The sequence below is a fragment of the Zalophus californianus genome, chromosome 9 (genome assembly GCF_009762305.2).
Source record: "Zalophus californianus isolate mZalCal1 chromosome 9, mZalCal1.pri.v2, whole genome shotgun sequence".
NCBI lineage: Eukaryota > Metazoa > Chordata > Mammalia > Carnivora > Otariidae > Zalophus > Zalophus californianus.
Window position 1 is genome coordinate 18569062 of NC_045603.1, and position 17364 is coordinate 18586425.

The 17364-nt window shown below is 39.7% G+C and overlaps 1 protein-coding gene across 6 annotated transcripts in view; it reads left to right on the forward strand.

Annotated features, from left to right (window-relative positions):
• The window catches only part of C9H12orf42 (chromosome 9 C12orf42 homolog), a 145733-nt gene that overhangs the window by 84072 nt on the left and 44297 nt on the right, over nucleotides 1-17364 (forward strand). The gene's annotated exons all lie outside the window — the stretch shown is intronic.

Below are 17364 nucleotides of genomic sequence, written 5' to 3' on the forward strand. Positions count from 1 at the left end.
GTATGTGTTTGTGTGTGTGTGTGTGTGAGTGAGAAGGGTAGGAGGAAGGAGAATGGAAAGCATAGTTTCCTCAAATAAATTGACACAGGACAAGCAAAAAGTATGATTTTGTGTCAAATCAAAATGATAAGTGGTTGCATTACTTATATTCTATACAGTGCTGTCACCATAAACTATTATGACAACTTTGGACCATTTCACTGACCTGAAAGGATTAATGAATTTACATGTCCAATTTTCCACCTAAGAGAAATAAGTTTTTAGGAGAATTGATAAAGCAGATAACTGCTACACTCTCACTTGGACACTGTCTTATTTTTGAATGTATTTATTTATTTACTTGTATTTATATAGCCATCAAGTTTGTTGCATATATGTAGATATCAGGACCGTTTGAAAGGTTTTGTTGATTTTATATGTCCAAAGTTCTGTAGTAATGAGATTTTAATGGGATCTTGTCACACTGTGATACCCACTTAAACTCTTCTTTTTTTTTTTTTAACAAAAATTACGAAACTGTGTTGTGGGGGTGGAAACACATTCACATGGCTCAAAACCCAAAATATAAAGAGGTATACAGTGGAAAGTCTTGTTCCCATCCCTTGTTCCAATCTGCCTCATTCCTCTTCCCCCACAGGAAGCTGCTTTTTCTGGTCTCTTGGTAATCCATCCACATTTTCTCTAAGTAAATAGAAGTGTGTCTATGAGCAAATAGAATTGTGTAGGTTAGTAGCAGCATTCTGGACTTTGCTGTCTTCACTGGAACACTATAACTTGGGGCTCTATACACAGTGGTAAACTGAGAGTTTCCTTTTTCATTTTTCTTGCAACTTCAGAGTAACATATTTTATGAATATACTTTAGCCAGTTTCCTTTGATAGACACTAGTGATTTCCTCTCCCCTGCCAAAAACCTCAGTGAAATAATTAAGATTTCGTATTTCAGAGCCTTGATGGCATGTACTAAAAATTATTGAAAATTTTGACCCAGTCCACTTTTGTTAGTTTTAGAGAAAGAGTAATTTAGGCTTTGTTCCAGCCAGCTAATGTAATTCAATGCCAACCCCTTAATTCTTTTTGAAATACAATGGAAGAAAGGAAAATAATTGCCACTATCAGTATCTGAAAAATGTGTGGCTTTAAGAGTCAGAATAGTAGGATTTGATGGTTGAGAAATGTCATGGTTAACAATTACATGGCTTGCTCTGATAGCTCTAAATTCCTTGCCATGTTGATATTTGTCTTAAGTTTGGGACCTGAAGTCTATAGGCATGCTGGAATTGAGGAGGAACAAAGAATGGGGATATGAAGACAGTAGGGACTCTTTCAGAGATGAGGGGCTCACTTGGCTGTAGGCAGGACAGATGAGCAGCAATATCTTAGCTCTAGGAGCCATATCTAGACAGGAGCAGAGCCCTGTAAATAGCAAGGAGGGCAGTTAGGGTTAGGTGCCTGGGAGCAGAGGCGATTCAAGCTAGTTTGGTTTGGTTGCTCGGCAACAGGGAACCATTATTTATTTACTTATTTATTTTTAAGCAAGGGAGTGATGTAATTCTATTATACCCAGCAGTTGCCATAGACAGTGATTGAGGGAGCAGGATTGCTGCCAGGAAAACCACTTTTGAAGTTATTACAATCATCTAAGTGAAAAATAATGAAAGCAGGAACATGGCAGTGGGGTTAGAGGAAAGGAGGTAACTAAGAGAGATATTTAAGAGGTAATATCTATAGGACATGATCATGGATTACAGATGAGGATTGAGGGAGAGGGTCAAGTTCGGGAGGGTTATATATTCACTAAGTCATTCGACAAAGGAAGATGGAGCACCTATTTAGTGAATGGCACCATGCTAGTTTCTAGAGACACAGGAGTGAACAAGACATACAAGGTTCCTATTCTCTTGGGATGTGCCTTTTGAGGAAGGCAACAATTAATAAGTAAACAAACAAATAAACAAGAGGGGTGAGTTGCTTCATGCCCCTTCATAGTCAGCTTCTCCTTTACTCCAGTCCCTGACAATGCTCCTATAGCTTTACCTTTTCTAGAATGTCGTATGCTTGATTGTGATAATGGCTACAAATCTGTTTGTGTTTGATGAAACTCATAGCTGGACACTAAAAAGAGTGAAGTTTATTTTATATAAATCATGTCTCAATAAAACTCACATTTAAAAAAGCTTGTATACCCAAATTTAAAAAAAGAAAAAAAAAACAAGAAAAATGGATTAATGAATGAGAATAACTGAGATGGCAGAGGGCTAGGGGCTATTTAAGATATGGAGGTTAGGAAAGCTGTCTCTGAAGAATTGACATTCAGCCCAAGATTTGTGTTTTTCTGTGTTCAGAAAGGAAAAAAAAAAAGAGACTAGTGTGGCTAGAATAGTTAATAAAAAGAGAGCTGTATAAATTGAGATTAAGAGGCAAGCAGAGTCCATATGGTAAAGAGCATTTTAGGTCACAGTGAGGAGCTTTGGATTTTATTCTAAATGCAATAGGAGGCCGTGGAAGATTTTAAGTGGAGCTGTACCATCTTCTGATTTACTTTTTAAAATGATCCCATTGTGATTGTTTGGATAATTAATTATAAAGGGGACAAGTGAGGAAGCAGGGAGACCAATTAGGAGACTACAGTAAAAGTCCAAGTGAAAGATGAAGGGGAACCAGATGGCTGTAATGGCAGTGAGGATGGGAATAGGTGGATGGAAGTTAGAAATAAATTGTAGATGGATAAAACGAATAATCCTGGTTAGGATATGGGGATAAGGGACAGGTAGGAATCCAGAATGATTCTCATTTCTTTGGCTTGAACCAACTGGATGATGATACTGTCACTTACTGGGTTGAAGAATTACTGAGTGAGGACCTATTTTAGGGAGAAAAGTAAGGAGTAGATTAAGACCTTATTTCTGTCATACCCAGTCACAAAGTTTGGGAGATTTTGGAGATTGCCATCTTGATCAGTCTAGAGCAGTCACTTTTACCCTTGAAATAGCTTCTCCCAGATGCTGCCTCTCAACCCATTGCTTCTGGAAGAACTCCAGTAATCTCACATTCCTGGGATTTTTCAAGTTTCTATTCTTGTGACTTGACTAAGGAAAATCCACAAAATTACAAAAATGGCCACAATAATTCATTGCACCCCCAAATGTATGCCTCTTTGAAATGTGTTTTTTTCAATCCTCCTATCAAGAGGTAGAGTTCATTTCTCTACTCCTTGAATCTGTACTTGGCCACGTGATTTGTTTTGGCCAATGGGACCTCAGAAAATATGGCATAAATAGAAAATTGGAAAGTGTTTGTATGTTGAGGCTTGCCTCTCTCACTGCAAGAAACTCTTCCATCATTCCATGAATGATTTCAGGCTATCTAGGGGATGATGAGAAACTTGAGGTTGTCATCCCAGCTAACATTATGAGTGGACCTTCAGCCTTTGATTTTCCTCTCCTGTCTATGATCATGAGGTCAGGTCCAGGCCCAGGATGATGGCAATGGCCAGAGAAGGACCTTTTGGAGTCCTGATTGGCCTGAGAAACTGGGACCTTCCCTTCAGCAGATAGGTGGAGCATTCCTTGTAACCTACCCTTTGGCTAAAAAATGCAGAGGAACACAGGGGAAGGGAGGGAAAACTGAATAGGAAGAAATCAGAGAGGGAGACAAACCATGAGAGACTCTGGACTCTGGGAAACAAACTGAGGGTTACAGAAGGGAGAGGGGTGTGGGGATGGGGTAACTGGGTGATGGGTATTAAGGAGGGCATGTGTTGGGATGAGCACCGGGTGTTACATGCAACTAATGAATCGTTGAACACTACAACAAAAACTTATGATGTACTATATACTGGCTAACTGAACATAATAAAAAAATAAAAGCAATGAGTACATATTTACTTAAATAATGAGAAGGAATTAGAGTGCTGGTTTTGCTTTAAATGAATCAAATCCAAGTGGCATGAAAAGAAGAGAAAAAGGAAGCTAAACCCATTTTCTTATCAGCTGAGCATAAGTGAGCAAACGTGACAGTTGTCTAATGGACATGAACAGACACAGACATTCAAATGGGCATATTTATAGATGTTTTTATTTTTTTGTGACTTAGAATAAAGCTCTGAACTGGAGGAAACATTATGAAGTCCTGAGGAGGCTGTAAGGAAGTCTTGGGAGTAGATGACCTGATTAAGAAGGGAGAAAATCTGGGATCGGAACTCAAAGAAATAGTATTTAAGGAGCATGCCCAGGAGGGGGACTGAGAAGGCATGTGGTCTAGAAAGGTGAGGAAGAAGCAGGAACCAATATGAGGCACTGCAGCTAGGAGTGCCCAGTCTGTGCTTAGATTTTTGAGTTTGCATTCCAAATTAACCAATGCCTAGCTGTGTAACCTTGGGCAAGTTTCTTAATCTCTCTTTACTTTAGCTTTCCTAAGTTAAAATGGAGGGGATACCAATATATTTAACTCCTAAGGTTTATTGTGAGGGATAAATATCACAACATGTTTGAGTTTTGGGGACAGTGCTTGGTATATACTACATGCCCAGTAATCATTAACATTACTATTATGACATTCAAAGGAGGTGATGGGTTTCAAAAGAAGGGAAAGGAAAGATAAATAAATGCACTAAGAATGCTCATTTGATTTAATAACTAGGATATCTTGGGAACATTGGCAGGAAAAGTTTTTGCAGAGTCTTAGAGCTCAAAGTAGGCTGTTGAGACTAGAGGCATAAGGAGGAAGTGAGACCACTGGTGATCCAGGCCTGGCTCCCTTGTTGACTGTGTGACTTGGTGCAAGCCACCTAACCTCTCTGGATCAGTTTCCTCTGCTATAAACCAAGAGGAGGAGGAGACTAGATGATCTGTTCTCCATTTTGAAATATTTTTCAGTCAACCAGTGGGAATCCAGATGGTTATTCTGCAGAATGTGGTAGAAATGATTTTTTTTTTTTTTTTTAGATGGGAGGGTTGAAGACCCGCCAAAGTTTATGGCTTCCCACTTCTTGTTTTCCTTGGTGCTGCTCCTTTCAGAGCCAGACACATACACCAATATGGGTATAAATGCAGACAAGAGTGCATGCACATCTATGTACACCCACAAACACAAATCATGCTGTCCTGAGACCCATAAGACAAGAGAATACATAAGCAGATTAAGCCACAAACCACAGATTCATCCACCACTTACTAAAAACCTACCATGTTCTGGGTGCTCGGCTAGGTGTTGGGAATACCTATATAATTTATTGGGAAGATTAGGAATTTACCAAAGGACAAGGTAGCTGACTGGTAATAAGATCTATAATACAATCCAACAAATATTTATTAAGTGCTAACGCCTTGGCAACCACTGTGCTGGGTATTGGGGGAGAGCCCTGAGAAAAGGGAGAGTGTAAAATTATTTCTAATAGAGAAGTCTCATAAACTTTGTTTTTTAATGAGGTCTATTGGTTGATAGTCACCAGGTGATCTCAACATGTTACCTGGGAGGTCTGCTGCTGGCCTCAGTCTTGGCAGTAGAGTAAGGGAACTATGGAAAGATGGGGGATGAGACAGAGGAACCACTCACCCAATTTCACTTGGAAGCCACAATTCTCTTTTCAGAACTGAGAGTCAAGCTAGGTGTGCTGGGAAGGTTTCTGTGATTACTACCCCACACCACTCTTCTGTTGGTGCTAATATCAGCCTCAACACAATGCATTGTCTGGAAAAATCTCACCAAGATTGGAGACTCCTGTGTTACAGACCACAGAGGCTTCCTGGAGAAGACTCATTTCTGCTCTTCCCAGGTAGAATACGAAGAGAGGAAATGGCTTCAAAATATCTTAGTTTGTCCAGACATATCTCCTGCCAGTTTGTAGAATCACATTATAGCTGACCACAGGTGAATGAAACTAATTGGGTCTTGCAGGGACAGCTTCCTCTCTGTTTCCCTGAAACTCCCTTGCTCTTTCTTTGCCATATCCAAAGGCTCCAAAGGCTCTCATTCCTCTCCTACTAAAACTTGTGAGAAAACTCTCAGATTCTGACAGGACTCTTTTTGGCCACTTACCCTGATGAAGAAATGCTGGCTCTCACTGGAACCTTAAATACTCTGTACCTTTCTCATCACTTTCTTGCAAAGAACTTGGAGTGGGATTTGCCATCCACCCATCCACTGGTGAAAACCACTTTCCATGGGTTGACAGAAATCTGCATTTGGAGCAATTTCCAGTTGTTTGGCTTTTGAGGGGAAACGGTGCAAATATAAACCCAGGGCTTAGTTCTTGGGAAATTCAGGAGGCGTCTTGCAGAAAGGGTGGGGGAGAAGGACATTTGTCAAAGTGCCTGTGCTGCTGGTCCTCATATAAATGCTCTTTCTCTTTTGTTCCTACTGGACTGTGAAGAATACAACTCAAGCACAAAGCAGAAGAGGCACTGGCAAGTGAATGCAACAATGTTTTCTAATCTGTGTGGATCAAAACCAGGCAAGTTTTGATTCTGTAAAGAGTCTTCCTTAGCATGCTGGATTAATCACATAGATTAATAAAACACAGTTGCCTCTGCTCACCTGTGCCTCCTAGCCTTTGTACTTGCCCTCCCCCTACCCCCTTGCTTTTTTAAATTCTATGGAACTCTGAGGGAACAAAAGGCATATTCTGTTAGTATCCTGGCCATTGGTCCATTGGTTCAACCCGCCTGGAAGGTAGGCTCTCTGAATTTCTCAGTGTGCAGAACTCTTGTTTGAGCCTGTATGGCAACCTCTGTGTCTTGGGGAGAACTCACGGTGTCTTTTGGACCCTACACTTTGCATAGTTTGCTGTGAGTGAAAAGGAACACACTGTGGTTCTGGACCTGTAAACAAGAGCAAAGACTACATTAAAGGCATTTAGTACTTGGTGGAGGATATTAGATAAGGGCTTGCTTAGGGATGTGTATGTTGGTCTCAACTCTATTTAACCTGTTTAGCTTTCATGAGCTCAAGCCTCCCTGTCTTTTGGGATAAGATAAGTCAGCCTATATCTAATTCAACAACAGCTAAAACTCAATGAATGTGACTATGGTGCCAGACATTATCACTTCACCTGATGTATTCATTTAATCCTCACAGAGACCTTAGGAGATGTATGGTATTATTTCTATTTTCTGAAACAGTAACTGGGACCAGAGATGTCCAGTCTTTGACTCGAGTCCATGCCACTGCTAAGTGGTAGAGCTGAGACAAGGCAGATCCAGTATTCTCCCAAGTTGTGATCCTAACCATGGTATCTCCTTGACTAAAGCTGTTTCCTTTCAGCCTTGGTTAATGGTGCCTTCATCCAGTAGATAGATTCCTAGGCTGTGTTTGAATATTTCTTCATGAATTTTGCCTTTTTCAAAATGATAACATAGCAGACAGTTTCCTACTTCCTATTTCCACTGAAATAGGAAATAGTTATTATTCATTAGGTGGAAAACCCTGATGAAACCTAATAGGGAAAACAACAGAGGGAAAATGGATGGAGAATAGAGAACGGCTAGTAATTTGAGAAAAAGCAATGTCTTGAAATGGATGGACATATACAGGCACTTTGGCACCTTGTGCTTATTGTTCAGAGTGCCATTATGATGTGATGCCAGGACTTGGTTTTACTCCTCAGAGTCTATCTCCTATACAGCCCCCTCTTCCCTCATCCTCCCCCCAGAGGGAGAATTCTTTCTTTTTCCTCAGTCCACTTGGTCTTTCCTTCAAATTTATCAGCAAAGAAGAATTCTGCCTTCACCAGTTAGCTCCTTGGCTTTTAATACCAGACCAGGGTAATGGTAAGTGAAGAAGCAGGAAAATAGCAAGGACAAGAGAAGAAGAAAAATGATAGTGTGGAGGGGGGCCAAGAGGAAAGGGCAGGGAGCCTGTGGTGCCAGCTGGTGTGAAGGGGGGGTTTTGGGGGGTCTAGGAGTGGGGAAGCATGGTGGGGGGGATATGGGGACAGCTGCTATTTATACAGGAGAGAGAATGAGGGGAGAAAAAGGGCAAGGAAGGGGCAGAATGGGCGGGGGAGAGGGAGAAAAAGAGGAAGAATGTGGGAAAGAGGCTTTCAAGGAATTTGTTGTGCCTATGTATCTAGACTTTCTTTAGTATTTCCGAAATAGACTGAAATTAAGATGCAAATTGATCTTCAAAAATCTTTAGACACCGATTAAATTTATTTTATTGAGACCTCTAGGCACATCTAGGCAAGAAGGGGCCACAGGTGGGCTCCCTTACTTAGGGGTTACCCATCTTAAAAATCTCCAGGTTGTGGACACATGTGCCATCTTTTTCTTGGTCCAACTTGAGCCCCATTGCTAGAATACACGGCCCATGCCAGTTGTTTCTCTTTGCACAGATATGATGTAGCTGTTTCATCTCTTCACTTTTGATTCAAAATAATATTTGCTGAGTGCCTACTCTGTGCAAACTAGTACCAAAGAAGACATGGTTCTTGGCATTTAGAACTGGCTTTCTAGGAGAGGATGCAGAAAATAAGTCACTAAAATATATAAACAACATAATTACAGATTGTGTAAAAAAAACCATAGTAGAAGTAAACTTGGAGCAATTTCCTGCAAAAGTGACAGTTAAATCTGCATCTGAAAAATAAGAAGGACCTAGTTACATGAAGAGCTCTGGGAAGAAAAATATGCTACTAATTTTTAAGGAAACGCCTTGGAAATATATTTTTAGTAAGAGTTCCTCACATCTCTATTTTTTAAAATATCAAAGTCTTCCGAAAGATCAATATAATTTACCCAACCTGAACAAAAGAAAGAAAAGAAGATTCTAGTGGACATGTGGGACAATGACCAAAGTGCTAGCATATTTTGTTTTGTTTTGTTTTCTTTTTTTTATTATGTTATGTTAATCACCATACATTACATCATTAGCTTTTGATGTAGTGTTCCATGATTCATTGTTTGCATATAACACCCAGTGTTCCATGCAGAACATGCCCTCTCCAATACCCATCACCAGGCTAACCCATCCTCCCACCCCCCTCCCCTCTAGAACCCTCAGTTTGTTTTTCAGAGTCCATAGTCTCTCATGGTTCATCAGTGCTAGCATTTTATTGTTGGAGGCCCAGAAGGTGAGGAGAAAGAGTGAGACTGAAGAAGTATTTGGAGGAATAAAGGTTGAAAACATCCTAAATTTGGTGAAAAACAAACCCACACATTTAAGAGGCCGAGAGAATCCCAAATAGATTAAAAAAAATCCACATTAAGGCACATCCAAATTAAACTTCTGAAAACTGAAGATAAAATTGGTATATTCCGTTACCCTTAAATCACTGGTATACATTTTAAAAAGTAAAGATTTATTGTTTTAGGGGCAGGGAAAAAGTGATAACTGGTTGTATCAGTAGGACACAGCAAGAATTATTTGACACAGTTGAAAAGGTTTCACAGAAAATAAGTTAGTCAAAGGGACAATATGCAGAGAGGAGTCTCACCTATCTTGAGAGGAACGACATATTTATCTTTTCTTCTGAGGGAATATTTTAATTTCTCTGTACCTTTTCCTCCCACCATAACATGCAGATAATAATAGGGTCCTGTTTTAGTAGCTACCTTTAATATTTTACAAAATATTCTCCCATCTGTATTTCTATGATGGAAAATTTATACAAAAGGTATATTTTGACTTTTCCTTCATAAACAAGGAATTTAGCAAACTATGCTAACTCCCAGTGCCCCTTAACTTCAAGGTCTTCAGTTATAGAACTTGGAATACTATTTTTAGTAAATCTTTCATTTAATTAATTATGAATACATTGACTTTATTTGAATTATCTAGCTCCTCTTGTATCTGAATCATATTATTTACCACAATCCTTTAAAACCAATCTATGTGGGATGCTTGGGTGGCTCAGTCGATTGGGCATCTGCCTTTGGCTCAGGTCATGATCTCAAGGTCCTGGGATGGAGTCCTGCACTGGGCTCCTTGCTCTGCAGGGAGCCTACTTCTCCCTCTGCCTGCTCTGCCTGCCACTCCCTCTGCTTGTGCTTTCTCTCTCTCTCTCTCTGACAAATAAATAAATAAATAAAATCTTTAAAAAAATAAAATAAAACCAATCTATGTGCTTACATTTCTTTTTCTATGTTCACCCCCAGCCTTCTGTTAACTCTTTCATTTTTAATTCTTACTCTTGATTAATTTTTCAGTTTATTAGGGACATTTTCAAGTAAAATGTTAAAGGAGCACATTTACTTGGTTTGTTCTTTTTTATTGCAGAAAGGGTGAGCTTCTTGTTTGTGCTGCGCATCAGTATTCTTTTAAATCCAACCAGCAGAAGACTGCAAAGCCCAGTGTGGGGCTCCCCGCTCTTGAATTAACTCCCCCCATGCTAGTAAGGCAGTCTTCCTGTGTGTGGACATCTTCATGAGCAAACTCTTCATGGAAGCCCTCAGCAGACTTGCCTGCAGGTCTCATTATGTTGAACTAAGTCACATGTCCTCCCCTTGACCAATCACGGTGGATGAAATGAGATTACCATTAATAGGGATTGTCCCCTGAGCTGGAGAGAGGACTACTTCTCGGAGGTGTGGATACCTGAATGAAAGGTGACTTCTGTTTGTAGAGAACTCAGTTTCTACTGCACCAACAGTGTCTGCTGCATTTTCCTTTCTCTTGATTTTTTTTTTCTTTTGTAATGTTGGTTATTCCATTTAGTCATCCAAAGAAGATCTTGATTTTGCTATCAGACATTTAATTTACTTGGGATTGTTCCTCATCTCACCCTGCTCTGTCTTGTCTCTGCTTACTGATCTTTGCTGGTCTATCCTATTTTCATCTCATCCTGTTCTTTTGCTGCTTTCTGTTCCTGTTCAGTAAGGCTATATCTTCTTTCCATTAAGGATGCCAAGATCTGTTCTTTTTTTGTTCCTGACTCAAAAATCATTTCATCTTTCTCCATCAGCCACTTTTATTTTCCTTCCAAATTCTAAGCTCCTCTCTCCAAAAATCTCTTCTACTGTCCAGAGCAAGGGTGCCTCCCTTCCTGTTCATTCTCTATCCTGAGCCCCAGACCATCCAAGCAGCTTTACAACTGGTTCTACCATCTCATCTTTCATCATAAAACTGGAAAAAATGCACAAGTCTTCTAGCCAGTCCTGAAAGTCAGCTTCTGTGTAGCTGTCCATACGATCTTCCAAAACCCTTCACATCATCTCTCTCTTACTCAAGGTCTTTCAGTGGCTTCCGATCGCACATTCCTGTTCTTAAAAGATGGTCTGGTTGCTGGACTCTGCCTCTTGCTGGCCAGGAAAACCAGTCTGTATCTATGCTCCCAAGCTCAGTTTTTGAAAATTCCCAAAATAATTGGTTGCAGGAGGTTTTTTGTGAGCCTTCTGGATGATGCATTCTCTCCTTCATTTTGCTGTAACTACATTTCCATTTTATATAGCATTATATGAATTCATATTTTTTCATCTTTGAGTGAGCAGGAGTCTCTCTGGTCCTTGGTGCTTTCTAGAAGACATGATGTACAAGTGGACATTTGCTTCTGTTCATTATCCACTCAGAAGTTGTCAGAATCTTTTTTAGGCCCACTGCTAAAAAGTAAGGAGATGGTACAGGGCCAGACCTGTTCCCAGGTTTAGCTTCCGTTGTAACCCTAACCCCACCTCCACCTAGCACTGCTTTCCCATGAGAAGCTGAGACCTCCCACCTACTGCCTGATTCTCTGGTACTCATGGATTGTAAGAGGGATTACAACTCCAGCAAGCACTGTTACCATGCAGCTCTTCTCCGACTGAACACTTGACATGTAAGATCTACATTTTTTGGGATAGACTGTACATCTGCCACTGTCCTCTGTCCCTCATACATCCAAGCAGAATGTTAGGGCAGGGATTGGAAAAATAAATGGCCTGCCTCAAAAATCACTGGGCGCAATACATAGAGATGACTATGCTTTGTTGTTGTTTTTATTTTTATCTTGGCCACAGACCCTTGTTATCTGGGCTGGTTGGGGAAGTGGACAACTGGATGGGTCAAAGCATCTTCCTCCTATTTTCCCATCAACTGGGGCTATTTTGTTAATCTTCTAAAGTATGGATATGGCATTGGCAGTTCTCTTTCCATGTCATTCTTCATAAATTCATAGAATTCATCATGGAGTGTTTCATAGGCTTAGAGTTAGTAAAATGTGAGGAGAGGCTACACCTGGGAATGATGGCTGGAAGTTCACACCATTATTCCAATAATTGATTTTCACTTGGCAATGTGGAGATTATAGAATTTTTGCCATGTAACCTCATTTATGTTTTATAGCATCCATACAAGTGGTAATTACAAGAGATGGCACAGACTGTCTGTGGCGCTGTGATGTCAGCTCTGGGATGGGCTATCCGTACTTCTCATAGCTTGGTACATCACTTCACTTTTTAACACTGAGCTTATTGCCCCTTTCTCTCCCCATTAATGCTAAGAATAAGACTACACAGATAAGCAAGAATGAGTTTTTAATGTTATGTAGTTTGAAACTTGTCTTCACTCATAAATACCTTGTGAACTAGTCTTAGCTTCAACCTGTGGCTTTGTCAAGATGGTACCTGACTTGAAAACAGAATTCCCAGGACCAATGTCACAGAGCATCTGGATACAGGAGACCTATTTAGTGAAACCATGTCAGTTGCTGAGGGCTTCTGCCCGGGATTGCCAAACCACTGCCAAACCAAATGCAGATGCATTTGTGTAGGAGTGTCTCCTGAAGTGACACTGAGGCATTCTTTGCGAACTACATCTGGTAAAGACTCACTTGATTTCAACATTCTCTAGCATGGTGTAGAGATGATTTATAAAAAGAAAGCTCTGTTATACAGTTGACCCTTGAACAACATGGGTTTAAACCACATGGGGCCACTTATCTGTGATTAAAAAAAAATAAATACAGTTCAGTACTGGAAATGTATTTTCTCTTCCTTATGATTTCCTTAACATTTTCTTTGTGCTAACTTATTTTATCATAAAGATATAGTATATAATACATATAACATACAAAATATGTGCTAATTGGCTATTTATGGAATTGGTAAGGCTTCCAGTCACCAGTAGACTATTAGTAGTTAAGATTTTGGGGAATCATAAGTTATGCACAGATTTTTGACTGCACAGGGATTGGTGCTTTTAGTTCTCATGCTGTTCAATGGTCAACTGTATACAGTTCAGTGCTAGTGTTTATAGTGTTTATCCATTCATGCACCACAGTTATATGCTGCAATGAATTAAGGTAGGTTAGCCCATAGTTATATCAGCAATAACATATTATTTATTTAGAGATTTAACCTTTGACAAATTTTTTTTGATGTTTAAACATCATTTTATTTTTTATTTATTTATTTTTTACTTAAATTCAAAGCCAATCTATAGTACATATTTAGTTTTTGATATAATGTTCAATGATTCATTAGTTGCATATAGCACCCAGTGCTCACCACATCATGTACTCTCCTTATTTCCCATCACTGAGTTACCTTTGATAAATTTTAATTTAATATTTGATTGAGTGTGATTATGGAAAATGCTTACTATCAAAACTGTGGAAGATTATCATATGCTTCCTTTGTATTTGAAAACAACAGGATTTGTTTTTGATGACTTTTCTTGTCACTTAACATTGGAGGAATCTAATTTATAGAGTACAATGCAAGTATTTCTACTATGAGAAATTCATTGCAGAAAGTGTGGCCAAAGGAGTGAGAATTCTCAGATCCTCCTAACTTGACACAACTGCAAACTTGTCATCGTGTTGCCTGTGAAGACCTTGTTTTCATAGATTGTCCCTGTAAATTTCTGTTCTATATCACTCTTGGGGTCTTTCTCCTTTTGTAGAACCCCCCTTAATATTTCTTGCAGGGCCAGCTTAGTGGTCACATATTCTTTCAGTTTCTGCCGGTCTTGGAAGTTCTGCATCTCTCCATCCATTCTAAATGAAAGCCTTGCCGGATAAAGTATTCTTGGCTGCATGTTCTTCTCATTTAGTGCCCTGAATATGTCTTGCCAGGCCTTTCTGGCTTGCCAGGTCTCTGTGGATAGGTCTGACATTATTCTGATGTTCCTCCCTCTGTACCTAAGGAATGTCTTCCCCCTAACTGCCCTTAAGATGGTTTCCTTGGTTCTGAGATTTGTGAGTTTTACTATTACATGCTGGGGTGTTGGCCTGTTTTCCTTGATCTTGGGAGGGGTCCTCTCTGTCTCTAGGACAGGAATGTTTGCTTCATTCCCTAGATTAGGGAAGTTCTCAGCTATGGTTTGCTCAAATACATCTAGTCCTCTCTCTCTCCACCCCCTCAGGGATTTCAATAATTCTGACATTGGAACGTTTTATGGTGTCACTTATTTCTCTGATTCTATTTTCATGGATTCTGAGTTGTTTTTCCCTGGCCTCCTCTTTTCCCTTTTTTTTATTAATTGGTCTTCTAGGTCACTGATTCGTTCTTCTGCCTCGCTTACCCTAGCTGTTAGATTATCTAGATTAGATTGGATCTCACTGATAGCATTTTTATGTTCTGCCAATTCAGCTTTCATTTATGACCTTAGAGACTCTATGTTGCCATTAATTGATTTCTCCATTCTAGCTATTGTCTTCACAATTGCTAGCTTGAATTGCATCTCTGACATCTTGGTTATATCTGAATCCATTTGTAAATCTGTGGCATAAGTCATAGTCTCTGAGTCTTTCTTATTTTGGGGGTTCCTCCTCTTAGTCATTCTGTTGAGGGGTGGTTGAGGGAATGTATAGAGTTCAGATTATTGATCACAACCCAAGCAAGATTCACCTGTTTTCTAGGGATCTTAGGGTTGCTGGCCTCTTGTTTTCCCATCCTGTCTTCTGGGGGTGGGGCTTGCCATGCTGTTACTCAGGCAATCTTGTTTGACAGAGTTGCCCTGCCCCCTGTGGCGGGGCATGGTCTCAGTTAAAACCGGTTTTTTGGGGGCTCTTGTTCTCTGGCGGTTTTCCCTGGCAGCTTTTCACGTCTCTTCCGAGAGTCAGAGCAGAAGAGACTGTTTCCAACCCTCTGCCGTAACATAATAAAATAAAATTTAACTTGACAAAACTTATCATTGTTTCAAAGACTTATTTAGACTGTCCCTATATGCATAGATATTATCATAGTGTATCAATCATAGAAAATGTATGACTGTATATTCTGCTTTAACATCATTTTTCTATAATGCCTCATAGTTCAGTTCAACAAACATTTTTACATATTCTTTTAATGGCTCAACAATTTACCCAGTTGACCTACTATCATTGAATTAAGCATTTCTCCCTTATGGGACACTTTCCTGAATAACTTTGAAATGCTTGCCTCGATAGAATTCAAGAGTCACATTAACATCAACTATTGCCCTTGCTATATATTTAATAGGAGTGTCAGCAAGAATAGCCCAATGAAGCATCCAAGATTTACAAAGTTCTGAACAAAGGCAAACATAATTCCATCATTTGCTGATTGACTAGCTTAATCTGCAGATGTGGTGATGTTAAAAGCACTGCCGGGTTCTGCAAGGTGCTGGGATTACAATAATAATAGTAGTAGTAATCATAAAAGTAAGAACAACAATATCAACAATGATAGTAATGATAAGAATGACAATTAAAATTTATGGAGTACTTTATGCTGAGTGCTCTTCTAAATGCTTTAAGTGTATAGACTCATTTGACTCTCACAGCAACCCTATGAGTAAGATGCCATTATAATTTTTATTTTATGGAAGAGGGGACATACACAGAGAGGTTATAAATTCCTTATTTTTGTAGTGCTAATTAATATTTCTTGGAGATCTCATGTCAATGACTTTACTAACGCTTTCCATATATCATTTCTCCCCAAATACTTATTAGGGTTTTAATTTTTCAATTTTACATGTAAAATGTTGAAGCCAAAGGGGGCAAGTCAGGTGACTGAGGTCACAGTGCTTATAAATCTCAAAACACGGACTCAAACCCAAATTTGCTGGACCACAAAGTTGCTGAAAGGAGCTTACTTGCAAGCTAGACTATTGGCATGGAAATAAAATCCAGGGAAGTCAAATGATTTACCCAGAGCTACCTCATGAGCAGTAGCAAATCCTAGATCAGAACCCATCTCCTTTCTCCTAGGTACATGCCCTTTCCAGCACCCTGTTGTGCTTTCTATTATCTTTTTTCAGTCCATTTCCCAGGGTTACTTGCTTGCACTCGTTTTCTCTCTCTCTTCTTACTCCACGCACATCTGCCTCCCTCTGCTTCTATAGACTAGCTTCCTCTGCTGCACTTGTGCTTGAACTGTCATAGACAGCCCAAGTGTGCCCTCATCCCCAGGTCCACCAGACTTTAAGGCCAGTTGACTTAGACCCTGAGTCTGGATTTCAGATTTCTGAGAATGGAGAGTCTGAATGGTCCGATTTGGGCCAGGATGATCAAACCACCTGTGTTGGGTGAGTGTGTGTCACATGGTACAAGGCTGTGGTGGGCCTGTTTCTCTCAGAAGGGGATATGGACAACAAAACAAGGGTTGGCATATTTATTGCTAATTGGAATCAGATAGGCAAACCAGAGCTTTCCCAGTAGAGGAATGAGACTGTGTGGTTCTTAACCACCTACTTGTGCTTTTATTGATCAGCCCACGGAGTTCTCGTATACAGTTCTTCATGAAAGACTTCAGTGTCCATTGGCTGATCATCATGAGCATTTCAGCAGTGGCCCCCTTTGTGCCATGAGAGCACAGCTTGGGAAAGTTTCAATTGGATTAATTTTCATCTTTGTGGATGAGGTCAGGAGGACTTCTTTATCTTGATCCAAGACCCAGCTTCCCCATCTTCCCTCTTTATTTGTATCACAAAGATGAAAATGGCTGAAAACATCTTAATTTTATACAAATACAGATACATGGCCTTTCCCTGTTTTGGTCACATCAGCTGACAACTGGTAACATGCCTGAGCCTAGTCACTACTCCTTGTCTAGATTTTAAGTTGAAAAAGATAAAAATCTTTCCTTCTGGATATGTACATTCAGGGCGCATGGATACACTAATTGGTAGTGCTTATTACAGTGCCGATTCAATGAGTTTGTACCAGTAATGCTAGCGACCCTGGAGAAAAATGTTGGACTTTCTCCCCATGATTCTATTCAAGCATTACTAAAATTCTGGCTTCTGAAATGCCATTAAAAATCATGTCAGGAAGTATTCCTTAGCTGACCTTATTGCTTCTCTTAAGATTATTCAACTACATAATGACTTTTATAAATATTCTTTTTGAAATGGAGAACTTTGTCCACAGTCTAATTTGAGAAAAATCTTTGATTTCAAGCATGTTTCCCTTTTTAAAGCAATGTTTTAATTTTGCTGCACTGAAGTCCCCCCCCCCCCCAGGGTAAAAAGAAGTCAAATTGAA